Here is a 15,055-nt window from a genome sequence, read left to right on the forward strand (position 1 = left end):
ATTGATTGATTGATTTAAATTGTAGGAGTCCTTTATATATTTTGGATCTCTTTCAATTTTTAAAGACTTTCTAAAAAACTTTTTGCATGGAAAATGTCTACAATTCAAGAATTTCTCACGGGGTGCCTGGGTGGCTCAGTCGGTTAAGCGTCCGACTTCAGCTCAGGTCATGATCTAGTGGTCTGAGTTCGAGCCCTGCATCGGGCTCTGTGCTGACAGCTCAGAGCCTGGAGCCTGTTTCAGATTCTGTGTCTCCCTCTCTCTCTGACCCTCCCCCATTCATGCTCTGTCTCTCTCTGTCTCAAAAATAAATAAACATAAAAAAAAAAAAAGAATGTCTCAAAAATATCATTTACAGTTGGATCGGGATTTTCGAGATTATTTAGCTTTTTATTTTGAAATAACAACAGATCTACAGGACCTTAGATGTTTGTATCTGGAGTTAAAATAGCATCACAGGACGAATGTAAAGGCTAAATAAATATGCAAAGCCAAGCAGGAGGGTCTCTCTTAGCCCATCTCTGCCTGCCCTTTCTCCCGCCGCAAAGGTCACATTTCACAAATCAGAATGGGAAAACTATAGTACACAGAATTTGTATCTGGGAAGGGTGACAAGGGCCATCACTTCATATATATTACTAAGTTACTCTGGTTTCACTGAGAACATCCCCAGAAAAGATTTTCCATATAGGCTAGGCAGTGGAAATCATTCTTTCTACCAAAAATGAATTGTGACAATTAACAGGACAGACTTTCAAAAAAGCTTTTTCAATGTGATCTGACTACTGTCAGAGGGTGCCAGTCACCTACCAACACCACTCTCTTCTTTCCTGCTAACAGAAACACATTTGTATCCAGGGTGACAAAGTGCTCAGCTAAAAAGGCCACATCTTCCAGCCTCCCCCATAGCCAGGGCTGGCTGGTTACATGAGAGTTCTGGCCAATGAAATGAAAGCCAGGAGTCACTAGATAGGGCTTCCAGAAAGCTCTTTAAAGCCCTGTTATTTAAAAATGTGACACTTTGTTAGAAATACGGAATATTGGGGGGCGCCTGGGTGGCTCAGTCTTTTAAGCATCTAACTTCAGTTCAGGTCATGATCTCACAGTTTGTGAGTTCAAGCCCTATATTGGGCTCTGTGCTGACAGCTCAGAGCCTGGAGCCTGCTTCAGGTTCTGTCTTCCTCTCTGCCCCTCTCCTGCTCATGTTCTGTCTCTTTTTCTCTCTTTCTCTCTCAAAAATAAGTAAAACATTAAAAAAAGAAATATGGAATCTTGGGTCCTACAAAATTGGGATCTGCATTTTAACAAGATCCTCTGTTTATTCACATGTGCATTTAAAGTTCTGAGAAGTGCTACTTTAAGGGGAGTTTAGTTAGCTTCCTCTTTTTTCCAGCCTGGAATGTGAAGGTGGTGGCTGGAGCTACAGTGGCCATCTTTTGACCATGATGTGACCTCACAAAAGCCACATGCTAAGGAAGATAGTGAAAAAAGCAGGAGACTGAGGCACCGATGACATCATGATCATGGAGCCACCACACTGCCTGGAGCTGCCTGCTCCAGATTTTTGTTTTTTTTTTTTAGTAATCTCTACACACAACGTGGCACTCCAACTCACAACCCCAAGATCAAGAGTCCCATGCTCTGCTGACTGAGTCAGCCAGGCACCGCAGCTCCAGACCTCTTTAACACAAGGGGAAGAACCTCTACCATGTGTACTTACTACTGACAAGGAACCACTCCAGATGTACAGACTAGAAGAGATATCAGAAAGCCCGAAGCAAGAAAAAGGCACAGTCAACCGTTACTGGATCATAAACCATATAGAATCTTTTCATTTCAAGTTAATATATAGAGGCACATGTAAGTGTATGAAAATTTCCACAGGATGGAAGTATATACATCAACTGGGGAGCCTGGGTGTCTCAGTTGGTTAAGCATCTGACTTGACTCTTAATTTTGGCTCAGGTCATGATCTCACGGTTTGTGAGATTGAGCCCTGCATTGTGCTCTGCACCTGCTTAGGATGTTCTCTCTCCTTCCCTACTCCTCTCTCTCTCTCAAAATAAACTTAAAAAAAAAAAGTTCTCATCACAAGAAAAAAATTTAAAAAAAAGTATATGCATCAAAATGCTCAGAGTGTAGGTGGTGGAATTAGGAGTAAATTTAATTTTCTTCCTTATACCTTCTGTTATTGACTGAATTTTTTACACTGTGCATGAATTTTATAAGAGACATTGTTTAGAAAATACATGTACCTTACACAAAAGGACACCTTAACATGAAAAAAGGTACAATATTGAACAGGATAAAGAACTGCCAGGGTGCAGCACCTGGCTAGCTCAGTCAGTGGAGCATGCGGCTCTTGATCTCCAGATTGTGAGTTTGAGTCCCACGCTGGGTGTAGAGTAACTTAAGAAATAAAATCTTAAAAAAAAAAAAAAAAAAAAAGAATTGCCAGGGTGCTTGGCTGGCTCAGTTGGAAGAGCATGCAGCCCTTGATCTTAGGTTGTGAGTTCAAACCCCACACTGGTGGCGGGGGTGGGGAGTTCGAGACTATTTAAATAAATAAATAAACCCCTAAAAAAAAAAAAAAGAATTGCCTACTCTTGGGGGTGGGAATGGGCTACCAAGAAAACAGTGAATAAAGTGAGAGAGACCTTGCTTGACTAATAATGACAATGGGCTTCAAACTGAGTATAATTTGCACACTCTCTACTCCTATGGGCCAAAAAACTCCTAGGTCACATCACATACATTTTTTAATTTTTTTTAACGTTTATTTATTTTTGAGAGAGACAAAGACAAAGCATGAGCAGGGGAGGGGCAGAGAGAGAGGGAGACACAGAATCTGAAGCAGGCTCCAGGCTCTGAGCTGTCAGCACAGAGCCCAACACAGGGCTCAAACCCACAAACTGAAAGATCATGACCTGAGCCAAAGTCAGACGCTCAACCGACTGAGCTACCCAGGTGCCCGCATCACATATATTTTTGAATAAACATCTGTTCACCAGCTTGATTAATTCCTTGGTTTTCAGACTCTACTAAATTAATGTCTGGCTATATTTCAAAATAACATAATCCTCAAGAGGCAAAGAGCAGGGTACCTGCAGGGTACCTCAGGTACCTGAGGCCCACATACATGTATCCACTTCAGAGGCAGCTCAAAAAACTCTTGTACAAGCACAGTAAAACTAAACTAAGTACAGCTTTCCAGAATCCTCCCTTTAAGGGGAAAATGTTCAAACACACATTTAAGAAGCACTGAAGCATCTTATTGTGTGCACTTCCTTCTTACTGGACTCTCTACACTCTACATATAAGAACATTTCAAGAATTAAAAAACCCACTATTTAAGCTGTCTTTTGAATACAGTTAAGTTAAAATGTGAATACAACAATCCAAATAGGCAAAACTCACCCTAAACTAAAACTATAGCACAAGAGAGTGGCTCAGCAGAGATTACCATACTCACGCCACACAGTGAAATTCAGTAATACCCAATACCTTACTTCACTAGCACAGAAATTCACAAGGCAAGGGATTTTTTTATTTGTTCATTGATGATCTCAAGCATCTAGAACAGTACCTGTCACATATGAGGTGTGGGGGGAAAATGTGAATGACTGTACTAGCAAAAAACAAAGTCTTCACTTAAATTAAAATACTACACACAGGGGTGTCTGGGTAGCTCAGTTGGTTAAGCATCCAACTTTTGATCTCAGCTCAGGTCATGATCTCACTGTTCCTGAGATCGAGCCCCAGCACAAAGCCTGCTTGGGATTCTCTCTCCCTCTCTCTCTCTCTCTCTCTCTCTCTCTCTCTCTCTGCCTCTCCTTCTCCTCTGCTTCTGCTCTCTCTCTCAAAATAAGTAAATTTTAAAAAATTACATTCAGACACACATTAAATCAATTTGCAAATGTCTCCAAGAGAAAAGGATGTTGAATAGTTTCCCACTAATCTATGCATTCACCAAAGAATATAAAGCTAATACAATTTTGTTAATCAAATACTTCGGTGTTACAAACACATGGCAATGAGATGTAAATTATGGTGAAAAGAGGGCAAGGTAGCATGTATACATGATAGATATCCATGTTAGATGTTCAGGCCTCATCCATGGGGATGAGATGACAGGCACTTAGGACCCTAGGAGTGGCAGGAGAGACAAGATAAATCACCTGCCGAACCCAGACACCACAGGCTAGCTCTAAAGGTGAGGATGAGAAGACTGACACACATGATTTAGGCTTTGTGTTTAATGTAACTTGGAAAGCTATGATGCAGACAACCTGATTCAAACATCTTCAAATGTGTATTAACAGACTACCACGTAGCTTGCTGATGCTGGTTATTAAGATCAATGCCCTTTTTTTGAATTCTATGACATAGTTTGACTTTCTATATCCTTTTTATAGGGAAAAGATGTGTGACCAACTTGCAGAAATAGTCTTGTTTGCTTGCCAGATATATTTCTCATTGTAAATTTGCATGCTGGCTAATTATAACAGCTTGAAAGTTACATAAATGTCCAACAATAGGGAATCAGTTAAGAATAAAATTCATTATAGTGCATATATATATGTAAGACTACACAGCCATTAAAAAACATGATGTAAAAGTAGAGATTGCCATGGGAAAATGTCCACAAATAGAGGACATTTAGAAAATCAGGTTACAAAACAGATGTATCAAATAATCCTGGCTATGTTTAAAAAACTAAATAGGAGAGAAAAAAACCTGGCAGAACCTTACTAAGCATGGGGTTGTGTCTCAGGGTACAGCTAAAGACGCCTTGTTTTATACTGTAATTTTGTAAATTTAGGTCTCATTTTTCTGCATTTTCCAAACTTTCTATAACGAAAAATAATTGCTTCTATAATCAGAAAACAAGCAGCAATAATTTTGTTTTTCAATTTTCATTCAGATGACCTTAGGCAAGTTAATCAACCTCTCTTTACCTATAAATATGGGGATAAAAGGACTCCTGCCTTTAGGTTACCAGGACATGTAAATGCTTACAACAATCCCTGGCAAGTGGGAGTTGCTCAGTAAAGGTTAGCTATTAGCTCTGAAATTCTTGCGAGTATGCATGTGTACTGGAGGGCCAGGCCTGTCTCACGGGTAGGGTAGAGCCAGCCTGAGAAGCCAGCAGGCCTCTCCATCTAATTCCACAACAACTAACAAAGGTACAAAGGGAAATTTAGGGCTGAGTTCACAAATTCCCAAGTCTTTAGACACCAGGGAAAAAAAAGTAAATGTGAGTGAAGCAGCTGGGAGGCTGACAAGGAGCAGGGTGCTATGGCTCTGCAGAAGTGGCAGCGGGAGGGGGGATGCTCCTCAGAAGTACCTCAATTTGGCCTATTTTATTAATCTCTATAGCCAACATGAGGCTCGAACTTACAACCCTGAGACAAAGAACTGCATGCTCCTCCGACTGAGCTGGCCAGGAGCCCCATTCCACTTATTTTAAAAGCCTCCCGGGGTGCCTGACTGGCTCAGTCAGTTGAACGTCTGATTCTCGATTTTGGCTCAGGTCATGACATCCTGGTTTGTGAGTTCAAACCTCACATTGGGATTCTCTTGGGATTCTCTCTCTCTGCCCCTCTCCACTCCCATGCTCTTTCTCTCCCTCAAAAGAAATAAACTTAAAATTAATTTTTAAATAATAAATAAATAGCCTGCACTGGCCTAACAGCCCCCATCTATCCTGTAGCTGCCCTGATTTGTGCATTAAAGTATCCACAGAAAAGACCAATTTAAAGTGATAGGAATTTACAGGTTGTTGTACAGGCCATCCCAGTCAATGCTCCTCTTTCTTCAGGGTGTTCACAACTGGGTTTCAAGTTATTTGTCAGTGTTCCCTCAGGTAGGATGTTGTTAAAACACCAGCAATGAACAGGTTTGTTTGTTTAAGTAGGCTCCATGCACAACACGGGGCTTGAACTCATGAACCCAAAATCAAGTCACATGCTCTACCAGCCAGGCACCTCAACAATGAACAGTTTCTATGCTCACGTGTCAGTCGCTGTTATCAATGATGGAAACCAACTGCATGACCAACCTGTGGTAAGAAAGGGATTCCAGGGTTGGGGGCGTCTGGCTGGCTCAGTCGGTAGCGCGTGCAACTCTGATCTTGGAATTTTGAGAGGTCCACGCTGGGTGTAGAGAGATTCCTTTAAAAAAAAAAAAAATCTTAAAAAAAGAAAAAGAAAGGGATTCCAGGGTTATACAGTTGAGGGGTCCCGGAGGTTAAGTTAGTCTGACTGCTTCCAGTCCAAATGACCAGGGAGGGAATTCAGAGAGTAGGAACTAATACTGGACCAAATGTAATCTGTCCTAGAATTTCAGGGACCGTACGATTTATTGTCACAATAGGGATACTTCTTACTTCTGAGACTGGAAAGGAATGCTATTAATAATTCCACCAGAGGGGTGCCTGGGTAGCTCAGTCGGTTAAGCGTCCAACTTAAGGTCAGGTCATGATCTCACAGTTTGTGGATTTGAGCCCTGCGTGGGACTCTGGGCTGACAGCTCAGGGCCTGCTTTGGATTGTGCCCCCCTCTCTCTCTGTGCCCCTCCCTGGCTGATGTACTCTCTCTCTCAAGAATAATAAATATACTTTAAAAATAATAATTACACCAGAGGGCGTCTGGGTAGCTCAGTCAGTTGACTCTTGATTTTGACTCAGTTCTTGGGATCCACGTCAGGCTCCATGCTGAGAGTAAAGCCTGCTTAAGACTCACTCTCTCTCCCTCTGCCCCTCTCCCCTGCTGGTGTTCTTTCTCTGTTAAAAAAGCAGGAGGGGGAAGAGGGCTGGCACCTGGGTGGCTCAGTCGACTATTGACTTCAGCTCAGATCATGATTTTATAGTTTGTGAGATCAAGCACTGTGTTGGGCTCTGCACTGACAGCGCTTCTCTCTTTCCCTCTCTCCTGCCCCTCCATTGCTCGTGTGCTCTCTCTCTTCGAATAAATAAACATTAAAAAAAAAATTGGAGCAGGACATTGGGTGTTGACTAGAAATGTCTCAAACAAATTGGGACATATGGCTACCCAATTAAAATCATAGTGTTCCCTAAGGCCTAGGGTAAATTCCAGCTCTTCACTTGAAAACTATCTACTTTTTTTTTTTTAATGTTCATTTATTTTTGAGAGAGAGACAGATAGAGGGCGAGCTGGGGAGGGGCAGAGAGAGAGAGGGAGACACAGAATCCAAAGCAGGCTCCAGGCTCTGAGCTGTCAGCACAGAGACGGGGTTCAAATTCACGAACCACAAGATCATGACCCAAGCCCAAGTCAGATGCTTAACCCTGAGCCACCCAGGTGCCCTGAAAACAATCTACTTTCATGGCATTTAGAAACCACTCTCTTCAAACCACTGTGTACTAGTAAATAACCCAGTAGACTTATTTAAAGGGTTTACTACCCACAGAGGTTTGGGATCTTCCTTTCTGGAATGCTTGGATTCAAAGCCAAGAGGCTCTACAGCCAGAATGAGGACCCTGGGTCCCAGAGTTGATATACTGAAAAGCGTTTCAGAAGGCAGTAGTGATTAGTTGATCTCTCAGTTACTGGTCCCTCCCTAGATCCCTGACACCACATCAGCCTCAGGGAGGAGAGACTAAGAGGACTACTCTGAGCAGCAGCTCCACATGAACACAGCAGGGTCAGGAGCTGTCCCACCAGCCACCCTGTTCCCTTTTCCTCTAGGGGTTATAGGTCGGCCACTGGCTCAGAAGCCACCAGTGCAGTAGTGACAGGAGACCATGATTACAGGCCCAAGACCATGTCCATGGTTGAGACCAGCTAGGACTTGTACTTCATGTGCGTACTACCTAACAACTATCTTCCAGATTCTACTGGAAAACAGGACTACATTACATTCCCATGGTCTGTTTGATAATTATCCTATTCAGCTCTTTTCCTTTCTACGTTGTGAAATTTTAGCTTCTCAAGTTTGCTCTCTTTTCCCTCCTCCTTTACTAATTAACAGAATTCCAAGTCTGGCTTTGAAACTACAGACCTTCCCACTTACTGGTGAAAAAAGTCTCAGCTAGATCAAAGGAAAAAATATTTCTCTGTTCTCCTACAGCTGCAGAAAAGCACGTACTATTCAATGTCACGAAAGTGTTCTTGTTAAGGTTGTTTTTGAGGAGTCCTTCAAGACTCTTGGACTTCAGAGATTGCTACCACATCCTGGGAAAGTAGTCCTTAACTTTTAAAGTCTATAATTCTGACGGAATTACTTAATTTGTAGTCTTGGTAGCACTATTTAAATAGATATGCTAGGGGGGGTGCCTGGGTGGCGCAGTCGGTTAAGCGTCCGACTTCAGCCAGGTCACGATCTCGCGGTCCGTGAGTCCGAGCCCCGCGTCGGGCTGATGGCTCAGAGCCTGGAGCCTGTTTCTGATTCTGTGTCTCCCTCTCTCTCTGCCCCTCCCCCGTTCATGCTCTGTCTCTCTCTGTCCCAAAAATAAATAAAAAACGTTGAAAAAAAATTTTTTTTTAAATTAAAAAAATAAATAAATAAATAGATATGCTAGGTTTTTTGGCTCACTCATGACCACAAAGTGTGTGATTTTTCATTCTTAAACCAGGAGAGGATCATTATTAGCAACCTTCTCTACTCATAAGAGCATGGAAATAAAAATGAACAACAATGGCTTTATTGGATTTCGGTGTTTTGGGTTTTTTTTTTTTTTTTAATGTTTGTTTATTTTGAGAGAGAGCGGATGAGCTGGGGAGAGGCAGAAAGAAAGAGAAAGAGAGAATCTCAAGCAGTCTCCATGCTCAGCACGGACAAACCATGAGATCACGACCCGAGCTGAAATCGAGTGGAACACCTAACTGACTGAGCCACTCAGGCATCCCTTATTGGATTTCATTTTCAAACAGAATTTGACAATCAAATGTTTAAATTAATTTTATTAGCAATAAACCTCCAACTATTTAAATGTCTGGTGGTTGAAGTTACTCTTTTTGCCCTTAGCAAATCTCTAAGAGGAGTGACCCCAGCTGTCTGGATCGGAGGGAGTACATCAATCCTATACTAGGGCCAGGGCTCACTCACTCAGCAACCAGGAGAGTAGAACAGGAATGGGCTCCTGGCCCTCCAAGCAACTAGGAAAGGTCTTCATCTTCTAGAGGCAAAATGGTCTTTCCTGTCAGCATAACTTTCCAGTCCTCTTCCTATTCCCTGGGATGAGAGGTCCCTATGATTTCACTAAGGGGACAGAGGGGAGAAAGCAGGGTTGGAGGTCCCATTGCCCATCACCCAGACACCTTTTCTCAGTCCAACCTCAGAAGAGGAGCCACTGGATTCAGACTGGGACTTATTTGAACATGAGGGTTCTGAGAATTTGAGGGGATCCAGATCCAAAGTCCTGTTCTCTACTCGGCTCCATTTCCAAGCAAACATGAAGATGCAGATTCTAAATAGGACACATAAAAACTGTAAATGCTAGGGGTGCCAGGCCAGCTCAGTCAGAAGAGCATGTGACTCTTGATCTCGGGGTTGCGAGTTCGAGCCCCGCTTTGGGTATAGAGATTACTTAAAAAATAAAAAAATGATTAATTAATAACATAGGAAAAAAAAAAAAAACACCTGCAAATGTTACTACACTCTGCTCACTTAGAAATCCTAAGTCCACGGGGAACTGAGGAAGGTGGAAAGGAATCCACCTTAAGCCTTCCTTCATAGTACCTCTGAACCAGAGTTCAGACCTGGGAGAAAAGGCTGCATAACATTGGTAATAGTAAAATAAACCAAAAATAAATAAGATAAGGTAAGACAAAATAAAATTAAATTTAAAAATAAGTTAATTAATTAATTAATTAAAATAAGGGGGCGCCTGGGTGGTTCAGTTAGTTAAACGTCAAACTTCAGCTCAGGTCATGATCTCACAGTTCATGAGTTGGTTCCTGAGTTGGAGACCCACATCAGGCTCTGTACTGACAGGGCAGAAACTGCTTCGGAACCTCTGTCTCCCTATCTCTCTGTCCCTCTCCCACTCTCATTCCCTCTCTCTCTCAAAAAAAAATTTAGAAAAAAATTAAATTAAAAAAATAAAATAAACCAGGAGAGAACTTACTAGAATGAATCTATATTCTTAACAAAAGAATTCAAAAGCCTTTAGAATTACTATGTAACAGTTACAAGTTGCAGGCAGAGCAGGACAGGGGCTTCCTGCACTCACCACACTATGGTTCTTTATCCAGCCCAGGTACGCAAGACCTCCCCACTTTCCAAATGGCTTATCACTTCAGTTTTATAGACTGAAAATCCTATTCACAGGCAAGGGAAAAGAGTCAGCATGTTAAGGAATCAGGATATCAGGGCAATTCTCTGCTGATGAGCCCTCTAATTTCATGGCTGCAGTCAAGCTAACTCCTCCTCTGTTCCTGCCTCTCGGCTCCTTCCCACTGGCTCTAGATACTCCATTTGATTCCTTCTTTCCTCTCTTCTCATGACCAACTGTAGACTTTCCAGCTTTCCACTATCTTGCTGTCCACTCTAACCTAAAAAAAAAGCTTAGATAAAGGTTTTTCTGCTAAAAACCACAGAAATACAGAGAACCGGCAGTTAAAGCCTGGTCTGTGTTTCTGGTTTTCCTTTTTAGGTGATATTCTGGGAATCCCTTTTCTTTTTAATATTTTAATTTTTGAGAGAGAGAGAGAGAGAGAGAAAGCTTGGGGGAAGGGCAGAGAGAGAGGGGACAGAGGATCTGAAGCAGGCTCTACACTGAAAGCAGAGAGAGAGCCCAATGCGGGGCTTGAACTCACAAGCTGTGAGATCATGACTTGAGCCAAAGTCAGATGCTTAACCAACTGAGCCACCCAGGCACCCCTGGGAATCTCTTTCCTACCACACTTTCATTATCAAGGGTGGATTTCAACTCCATCCCATTCATACATACTTTCTCCAACACTTATACTGGGGGCCTCCTTTTTTAACTACAAAATATGGGGGGCTGGCAAACTCCAGATTGGACTCTTCCACCTTAATGCCCCCACCCCATTTAATATAATTAAATCATTCTGATACAGGATTATAATGACAAAAGGAACTAGACTCATTTCACGTATTTGGGGGAAGCTGGAGGAATATGCTCTCTCCGACAGAACCTACTCTGAGGTGTGGATGGGCCCAGTGGGCAATTCCTTTTTGTGTGTCTGGGATGGGAAGATGACAGTGGCAGTGGGCAGTCACCCTAGATACCTACCAGTCAGTCCCAGGCCTAAGATCCTGCTGTGGGAATGCTTACACAGAACTCCAGGCAGGAGAAAGGCAAGAACTGAGAATACTTAGAAAACTGTGCATTGTTAATGAATCTTGGGGTCCTGAGTTTCAGCCCCACATGGGGGGGTAGATTTTACTTAAGACAAGAAAAGAAAGAGAGAGAGAGAGGAGAGAAAAGAAAAGAAAAAAGAAAAGACAGAAAGAAAAAGGAATCTCTTGCCTCAAGGCCCGGCAGCACGTCAAGGCTCTCTGTCAAAAACACTGGGAATTAGGACCTGTACAGCTCCATCCAACAACACTTGCATCAAAAGAGGGCTTGGCATACCAATAAGGGACATTTCAAGCCAAGTCATATGCAAATTCCAAGCCTTTCGTCGGGCATAAACATAAATACTATAAATTAGAAATAAATAAATATTGACTAAAACAAAAACCAAAAACAGAAGAAGCTTGAGCTCAGCTATTCCGAAGGTCTGAAGCTCTGGAGGCTCTCCAGACCCTGAAGCGTTCCACCACACACGAGCGGGGAAATGTGGAGAAAGGCGGAGCCACAGTTAGTGAGAAACTGCAGTTAAGCCTTCCAGTCAGACCAGTCGGGTCACAGGAAAGTCCTTACTCAGCGCGCTGGTGTTTCCCTTAATTCTTCAGCATCAGTCCGTGTAAAGAGCCTTCTGGGTGCAGTCCAGGCGATTCCACTCTTCGTTTCCGAAGCCCACGTCCACATCATCGAAGGTCACCGGCCCCTGCAACAGTAGGTTTGTGCACTATGGTCCGGGGTCATCCCAGCACCTGCTCCTCTAAGGAGAAGCAGGGCTGGGAACTTGAGGAGCGGGGGAGAGACGCGCTGAGAAGAGGCGGTCGGGGGGCACCGAGAGTGGCAGGGCCCGACGACCCCGGGCAGGGGGACAGACAATGCCGAAGTGGACCCCCGCGAGGGGGCTCGGGACCTGCACCCACTCACCTTAGGCGCTGGGGATAACAGAAAAGTAAAGTACACGCCGTCCGCCCTCAGCAACAAGCTTCCGCCCTCAGCAACAAGCTTCCGCCCCACACACAGTAGAGCAGCAAAACTCCGCGCGCCCAGCCCACCACGCGTCCGCCTGAGCCTCGGGCCCCGCCCCTAGGCAACTTCGTGCCCTCTCTAGGCTGCGCGGAGGACCTTGCGTCTCGGTGGGCCGCTCCGTAGCTCGCTTGGGGAGCGCCGGTCCCGGGTTGGACCGGAAACATGGCGACCCGGGCCTCGGCGATTCTGCGAGGCTTGGTCCCCTCACTCTTCACGTTTCACGCGAATCATTTTTTTTTTTTAACTTGTTATTTATTTATTTATTTATTTTTCGATGTTTATTTATTTTTGAGAGAGAGAGGGAGAGGGAGACACGGAAGCCAAAGCGGGCTCCAGGCTCAGGTCTCTGGAGTTGTCAGCACAGAACCAGATGCGGGGCTCCGACCCAGAAACCGTGAGACCATTACCTGGGGCGAAGTTGGCCGCTTAAGGGACTGAGGCACCCAGCCGCCCTGCGAATCATCTTTAAAACTGGTTTTCCCCATTGTATTTCCTAGTGGACCACTAAAGAGGAAAAAAAAAAAAAAGGCAGTGTCACCCCTAATATAAGGAAATGACCACTGTTACCATTTTAGAGACTTTTACTCCTATAATTTTCTACATATAGTTTAATATTTTTGTGTTTTTGTCATCTCCAATTTTCCTACTTGATTTTGTCACGTTAAGCGCTCGCCCCTCCTTCCCACACTGTGATACCCGTTGTAATACTACGTTGACTGGATTATCATTGCTTATTTATTCATTCTGTATCAAATCACCCACACTGAGCCCAGGAATACCAGCCTTCCACTGAATAGCACCACCGAAGTGGGTCTCAGCCTGTCCTTAGGGAAGTGCTGTGAAGCTTGTTACCGTTTTCACCCCAGGGACGGTGCTCTTGTTACACAGTCCCTCTCTATAATCACTCAAAGGAGGACATTTTTATGGTCTTGGTATCAAGAATAGAGCAACGGGTTAGTTTTGGCCTATGGACCCAGGGAGTTTTGAATTTGAGTTGAGCTGGTTGTTAGAAAGCTAACAGCAAATCTTACCAAAGGATTAAGGGGACCAATAAATGCAAAGGTGACTTTCTACTCAAATCTGTTTATTCTCAGAATGCAGCCTGCTTCCATGTTTCTAGAGATAACATTCTTGCCTAGCCTAACAATAAGAAAATGTTGGTTTCCTTATTTTGCAGAATCAAGGTTTCAGTAGAAACCAGCCAGAACCGGTTAAGACAGCCAGCCTTCTCTTTGAGCATGCACCTGTGTCTGATGGATGAATATTTGATACAGAAGGGTCTAAAACCCCACCCTCGAATCATACCAAGGAGGCCATTCTCTGATCATAGAAGAGGCATACAGAAGATATGTGAAGGTACAGCCAATGAAATCACTTCAATCCTTCCCTTACTTAATAATTACCTTTAACTGATTTTGAAATCATGTAGCTCCTTTTCCCTATACCCAGATCCTTTTTCATTTACCTTTAAATATCCCTGACTCTCCCCCTTTGAGAAGAGGAATTTGAGGATTGCCCTCCCTTCTCCTTTGGTTTCCTCTTTTCTTTTCTTTTCTTTTCTTTTCTTTTCTTTTCTTTTCTTCTTCTTCTTCCTCTCCTCCTCCTCCTCCTCCTCCTCCTCCTCCTCCTCCTTCTTCCCTCCCCCTCCTCCTCCAACTCCTCCTTCTTTTCTTTCAAGTAAGCTGGATGCCTAACCAGGGGCTGGAACACACGATCCTAAGATCAAGAGTTGCAAGCTTCAGCTCATCCTGAATAAACCCTTTCCTTGCTGCATACTTGATGTCTCAGTTGATTGGCTCTGCTGAACATTGGTCCTACGAACCTGGGTTTGGTCACAAATTTGGTGAGCCAGCCAGGAACTCTTTGACCTTGGTTCAGTGGCCCCAGCTATTAATGGGAGTCTGGTGGTGAGTCTAAGCAGCTGCCTAGGCTCTTTGTCCTAGAGACCTTACTCTGGGGGCTCCACCCCACTTCAGCTCCACTGACCTTCAGGTGCTTAATTTAACTCTTGTGGCAAAGGAAACAGCTTTTGGTTTCAGTATGGACAGATAGCTCTTTGGTGAGTAACCTCAGTACAAGTGACTAAATTCTTATTTCTTCTTCCCATTTGGTGGCCTCCAAATAAGGGGTTTTAGTTTGGCTCTCATAGCCTTTTTTTTGTTGCTTGATTAAGAAAAGGTTGACTGGGGTGGGGGGGGAGGGGGGTCAGTGCCTGGGTGGCTCAATGTGGTTAAGTGTCCAAGTCTTGATTTTGGCTCAGGTCATGATCTCGCAGATGGTCATGAGATTGAGCCTGGTGTTGGGCTCTATATTTGATGTGGAGCCTGCTTAAGATTCTCCCTCTCTCTCTCTCTCTCTCTCTCTCTCCCTCTGCTCCTCCCCCCCCCCCCAAAAAAAACAAAAACAAAAACAAAAACAAGTGGAAAAGAAAAGATTGGCTAGGAAGCCATTTGATTCAGTTGGTGAAGCCCTGACTTTTAGAGTGGAACTAGAGAACCTTTGTTCACAGAGGTACTCTTGGCTTCATTTGGCTCATTTGTTGCTGCAGCTTTTGGTATCTTTGCATTAAACTGGCTGTGTTCTAATTGGAAAATAAGAAATGACAGTTTGATCCCTGCATGCAGCCCTTTGGGCTATATTCTCCAAAATTGGACAATGTTTCATTATGAATCTATGAAAAGGAAAAAGATGATCTTTTGCAACAATGCTTGGCCACAATATTCATTAGACTCTGGAAAAAAATAGCCAATTAAT

At 43.5% G+C, this 15,055-nt stretch overlaps 2 long non-coding RNA genes across 2 annotated transcripts; one reads left to right on the forward strand and one right to left on the reverse strand.

The window, feature by feature from the left end:
* Positions 1 to 351: 351 nt before the first annotated feature.
* Positions 352 to 12,317, reverse strand: LOC122489412. Its single transcript, XR_006298907.1, has 3 exons — positions 12,200 to 12,317; positions 11,855 to 11,981; positions 352 to 6,173 (listed from the first exon to the last, which is right to left on the reverse strand). It is a non-coding gene; the product is annotated as an uncharacterized LOC122489412 (long non-coding RNA).
* Positions 11,891 to 14,076, forward strand: LOC122489413. The gene is made up of 2 exons (XR_006298908.1): positions 11,891 to 11,993; positions 13,479 to 14,076. It is a non-coding gene; the product is annotated as an uncharacterized LOC122489413 (long non-coding RNA).
* Positions 14,077 to 15,055: the final 979 nt, after the last annotated feature.

Source organism: Prionailurus bengalensis, chromosome B2 (genome assembly GCF_016509475.1).
Source record: "Prionailurus bengalensis isolate Pbe53 chromosome B2, Fcat_Pben_1.1_paternal_pri, whole genome shotgun sequence".
Classification (NCBI taxonomy): Eukaryota; Metazoa; Chordata; class Mammalia; order Carnivora; family Felidae; genus Prionailurus; species Prionailurus bengalensis.